The sequence below is a fragment of the Pseudonaja textilis genome, chromosome 2, assembly GCF_049901715.1.
Source record: "Pseudonaja textilis isolate UNSWEBS1 chromosome 2, rPseTex1.2, whole genome shotgun sequence".
Lineage (NCBI taxonomy): Eukaryota > Metazoa > Chordata > Lepidosauria > Squamata > Elapidae > Pseudonaja > Pseudonaja textilis.
Window position 1 is genome coordinate 124,054,558 of NC_141991.1, and position 6,000 is coordinate 124,060,557.

The following is a 6,000-nucleotide window of genomic DNA, read 5'->3' on the forward strand; positions in this document are numbered from 1 at the left end:
GAGGATACAATTACACTTAGGGTTAAAGTTAGTTCTCCATGAATTCGGAATAGAAAATGGAAATTGCCAATGGAATCCTAGCCAATTCATACATTAATTAAGACACTAACGTTTTGAGTCTGACTTATCTGCAGTTCCTCGTAACAAAAAATGGGAAAATCCCATTGGGATGCAATTCAATTTACGGTTTGGCTTAGCACTTCATTAATTTGGACGGGAAAATGGACATTGCAAATGGATTCATAGCCCATCGGTATGCTTAGGAGCACATTAACTTTTTGAGTCTGAATTAGATGCGGTTCCTGGTAAAATACATGGAAAAAATCCCATGGGGCTGCCATTCCACTTAGGGTTAGGGTTAGCTCTCCATGAATTCAGACAGGAAAATGGACATCACCAATGGATTCGTAGCCCACTGGTATGCTTAGGAGGACACTACCTTTTTGAGTCTGACTTATCTGCGGTTTCTCGTAATATACATGGGAAAATCCCTTTGGGGTGCAATTCCACTTAGGGTTAGGGTTAGCTCTCCATGAATTCAGAAAGGAAAATGGACATCACCAATGGATTCGTAGCCCATTGGAATGCATAGGTGGACACTAACTTTTTCAGTCTGACTTATCTGCGACTCCTGGTAAAATACATGGGAAAAATCCCATGGGGCTGACATTCCACTTAGGGTTAGGGTTAGCTCTCCATGAATTCGGACAGGAAAATGGACATCATCAATGGATTCGTAGCCCATCGATATGCTTAGGAGGACAATAACATTTTGATTCTGACTTAACGGCGGATCCTGGTAAAACACAGGGGAAAATTTCCATTGGGGTGCAATTCCCCTTAGGGTTAGGGTTAGCTCTCCAACAATTCAAAGAGGAAAATGGGCATCGACAAAGGATTCGTAGCCCATAGGTATGCTTAGAAGGACACTAACTTTTTGAGTCTGACATATCTGCGGTTCCTGGAAAAATACATAGGAAAATTCCCATGAGGTGCAATTCTCCTTAGGGTTAGGGTTAGCTCTCCATGAATTCAGACAGGAAAATGGGCATCGCCAATGGATTCGTAGCCCATCGGAATGCTTAGAAGGACACTAACTTTTTGAGTCTGACTTATCGGCGGTTCCTCGTAAAATACATGGGAAAATTCCTTTGGGGTTCAAATCCACTTAGAGTTAGGGTTAGCTCTCCAACAATTCAAAGAGGAAAATGGGCATCGACAAAGGATTCGTAGCCCATAGGTATGCTTAGAAGGATTCTAACTTTTTGAGTCAGACTTATCTGGTTCCTGATAAAATACATAGGAAAATTCCCATTGGGTGCAATTCTCCCTTAGGGTTAGGGTTAGCTCTCCATGAATTCAGACAGGAAAATGGGCATCGCCAATGGATAAAGTGAGCCCATCCGGAATGCTTAGAAGGACACTAACTTTTGAGTCTGACTTATCGGCGGTTCCTCGTAAAATACATGGGAAAATTCCTTTGGGGTTCAAATCCATTTAGAGTTAGGGTTAGCTCTCCAACAATTCAAAGAGGAAAATGGGCATCGACAAAGGATTCGTAGCCCATAGGTATGCTTAGAAGGATTCTAACTTTTTGAGTCTGACTTATCTGCGGTTCCTGGAAAAATACATAGGAAAATTCCCATGGGGTGCAATTCTCCTTAGGGTTAGGGTTAGCTCTCCATGAATTCAAACAGGAAAATGGGCATCGCCAATGGATTCGTAGCCCACTGGTATGCTTAGGAGGGCATTAACTTTTTGAGTCTGACTTATCTGCGGTTCCTGGTAAAATACATAGGAAAACTCCCATGGGGTGCAATTCCCCTTAGGGTTAGGGTTAGCTCTCCATGAATTCAGACAGGAAAATGGGCATCACCAATGGATTTGTAGCCCATTGGTACGCTTAGGAGGCCATTAACTTTTTGAGTCTGACTTATCGGTGGTTCCTGGTAAAATACATGGGAAAATTGCCATTGCTTTGCAATTCCACTTAGGGTTTGGGTTAGCTCTCCATGAATTCAGACAGGAAAATGGGCATCGCCAATGGATTCGTAGCCCATCGGTACACTTACGAGGGCGCTAACTTTCTGAGTCTGACTAATCGGTGGTTCCTGGTAAAATACAAGGGAAAATGGCCATTGAGGTTCAAATCCCTTAGGGTTAGGGTGAGCTGCTGTCTAAGGACCCAGACAGGAATTCACCACAGAGTGTAGCCCATCGGGTATGCTTAGAAAACTTTCTGAGTCTGACATCACCTGGTAAAATACATAGAAAATTTTAGGAGCAAGCCCAGGTTCGGTCCATGAATTCAGACAGGAAAATGGACATCACCAATGGAACAATTTCTTAGAGGTCTTTGATCTGAGTTACGGCGGTTCCTGGTAAAATACATGGGGAAATTCCCAAGGTGGAGCAATTGCACTTAGGGGTTAGGGTTAGATCTCCATGAATTCAGACAGGAAAATGGACATCAGCAATGGATTCGTAGCCCACTGGTATGCTTAGGAGGGCATTAACTTTTTGAATCTGAGTTATCGCCGGTTCCCCGTAAAATACATGGGAAAATGTCATTGGGGAGCAATTCCACTTAGGGTTAGGGTTAGCTCTCCATGAATTCAGACAGGAAAATGGACATCACCAATGGATTAGTGGCCCACTGATATGCTTTGGAGGGCATTTACTTTTTGAATCTGAGTTATCGGCGGTTCCTGGTAAAATACATGGGAAAATCCCATTGGGGTGCAATTCCACTTAGGGTTAGGGTTAGCTCTCCATGAATTCAGACAGGAAAATGGACATCACCAATGGATTTGTAGCCCATCGGTATGCTTAGGAGGGCACTAACTTTCTGAGTCTGACTTATCGGTGGTTCCTGGTAAAATACATGGGAAAATTGCCATTGGGGTGCAAATCCACTTAGGGTTAGGGTTAGCAAGGCATGAATTTGGATCGGAAAATGGACTCAGATTCACAAAGTTATTGCCTTCCTAAGCATAACAATGGTCTACAAATCCATTGGTGATGTCCATTTTCCTGTCCGAATTCATGGAGAGCTAACCCTAACCCTAAGTGGATTTGCATCCCAATGGCAATTTTCCCATGTATTTTTTCCAGGAACCACCGATAAGTCAGAATCAGAAAGTTAGTGCCCTCGTAAGCATGCATTCAGACAGGAAAATGGACATCACCAATGGATTAGTAGCCCACTGGTATGCTTTGGAGGGCATTAACTTTTTGAGTCTGACTTATCAGCGGTTCCAGGGTAAAATGCATCAGAAAAAACCTTTGGGGTGCAATTCCACGTAGGCTTAGGATTAGCTCTCCATGAATCCGCACTGGAAAATGGACATCAGCAATCGATTCATAGACCTCTCTTATGCTTAGGAGGGCACTAACTTTCTGAGTCTGACTTATCGGCGGTTCCTGGTAAAAAACATGACATAATCCCTTTGGGGTGCAATTCCACGTAAAGTTCGGGTTAGCTCTGCATGAATTTATACAGGAAAATGGACATCACCAATAGATTTGTAGCCCATCGGTATGCTTAGGAGGGCACTAACTTTCTGAGTCTGACTTATCGGTGGTTCCTGGTAAAATACATGGGAAAATTGCCATTGGGTTGCAATTCCACTTAGGGTTAGGGTTAGCTCTCCATGAATTCGGACAGGAAAATGGACATCACCAATGGATTCGTAGCCCACTGGTATGCTTAGGAGGGCATTAACTTTTTGAATCTGAGTTATCGGCGGTTCCTGGTAAAATACAGGGGAAAATTCCCATGGGGGTTCAATTCCATGTAGGGTTAGGGTTAGCTCTCCATGAATTCAGACAGAAAAATGGACATCACCAATAGATTTGTAGCCCATCGGTATGCTTAGGAGGGCACTAACTTTCTGAGTCTGACTTATCGGTGGTTCCTGGTAAAATACATGGGAAAATTGCCATTGGGTTGCAATTCCACTTAGGGTTAGGGTTAGCTCTCCATGAATTCAGACAGGAAAATGGACATCACCAATGGATTCATAGCCCACTGGTATGCTTAGGAGGGCATTAACTTTTTGAATCGGAGTATTCAGCGGTTCCTGGTAAAATACAGGGGAAAATTCCCCTGGGGTGCAATTCCACTGTAGGGTTAGGGTTAGCTCTCCATGAATTCAGACAGGAAAATGGACATCACCAATAGATTTGTAGCCCATCGGTATGCTTAGGAGGGCACTAACTTTCTGAGTCTGACTTATCGCAGGTTCCTGGTAAAATACATGGGAAAATTGCCATTGGTTTGCAATTCCACGTAGTGTTAGGGTTAGCTCTGCATGAATTCGGACAGGAAAATGGACATCACCAATAGATTTGTAGCCCATCGTATGCTTAGGAGGGCACTAACTTTCTGAGTCTGACTTATCGGTGGTTCCTGGTAAAATACATGGGAAAATGTCATTGGGAGCAATTCCACTTAGGTTAGGGTTAGCTCTCCATGAATTCAGACAGGAAAATGGACTTCACCAAAAGATTTGTAGCCCATCGGTATGCTTAGGAGGGCACTAACTTTCTGAGTCTGACTTATCGGTGGTTCTGAATTGCCTTGCAATTCCACGTTAGCTCCATAATTTCAATGGATTGTAGCCCATCGTTGTAGGAGGCACTAACTTTCTGAGTCTGACTTATCGGGGTTCTTGGTAAAATACATGGGAAAATGGCCATTGAGGTGCAAATACCCTTAGGGTTATGGTTAGCTCGGGGTGGATTTGCACCCCAATGGAAATTTTCCCATGTATTCTGCGAGGAACCAGTCATACTCAGAAAATTATTGCGCACCTAAGCATGAATTCAGACAGGGAAATGGACATCAGCAATGGATTCGTAGACCACTGGTATGCTTAGGAGGGCACTTACTTTCTGGGTCGGACTTATCTGCGGTTCCTGGTAAAATGCATGAGAAAATCCCTTTGGGCTGCAATTCCACATCGGGTTAGGGTTTGCTCTCCATGAATTCAGACAGGAAAATGGACATCAGCAATAGATTTGTAGCCCATCGGTATGCTTAGGAGGGCACTAACTTTCTGAGTCTGACTTATCGGTGGTACCTGGTAAAATACATGGGAAAATTGCCATTGGTTTGCAATTCCACTTAGGGTTAGGGTTAGCTCTCCATGAATTCAGACAGGAAAATGGACATCAGCAATAGTTTTGTAGCCCATCGGTATGCTTAGGAGGGCACTATCTTTCTCAGCCTGACTTATCGGTGGTTCCTGGTAAAATAAATGGGAAAATCCCATTGGGGTGCAATTCCACTTAGGGTTAGGGTTAGCTCTACATGAATTCAGACAGGAAAATGGACTTCACCAAAAGATTTGTAGCCCATCGGTATGCTTAGCAGGGCACTAACTTTCTGAGTCTGACTTATCGGTGGTTCCTGGTAAGATACATGGGAAAATTGCCATTGGTTTGCAATTCCACTTAGGGTTAGGGTTAGCTCTCCCCAAATTCAGACAGGAAAATGGACATCACCAATGGATTCGTAGCCCACTGGTATGCTTAGGAGGGCATTAACTTTTTGAGTCTGACTTATCTGCGGTTCCTGGTAAAATACATGAGAAAATCCCTTTGGGGTACAATTCCACGTAGGGTTAGGGTTAGCTCTCCATGAATTCAGACAGGGAAATGGACATCAGCAATGGATTCGTAGACCACTGGTATGCTTAGGAGGGCACTTACTTTCTGGGTCGGACTTATATGCGGTTCCTGGTAAAATGCATGAGAAAATCCCTTTCGGCTGCAATTCCACATCGGGTTAGGGTTAGCTCTCCATGAATTCAGACAGGAAAATGGACATCACCAATGGATTCGTAACCCACTGGTATGCTTAGTAGGGCACTAACTTTTTGATTCTGACGTATCGGCGGTTCCTGGTAAAATACAGGGGAAAATTCCCATGGGGGTGCAATTCCACGTAGGGTTAGGGTTAGCTCTCCATGAATTCGGACAGGAAAATGAGCATCA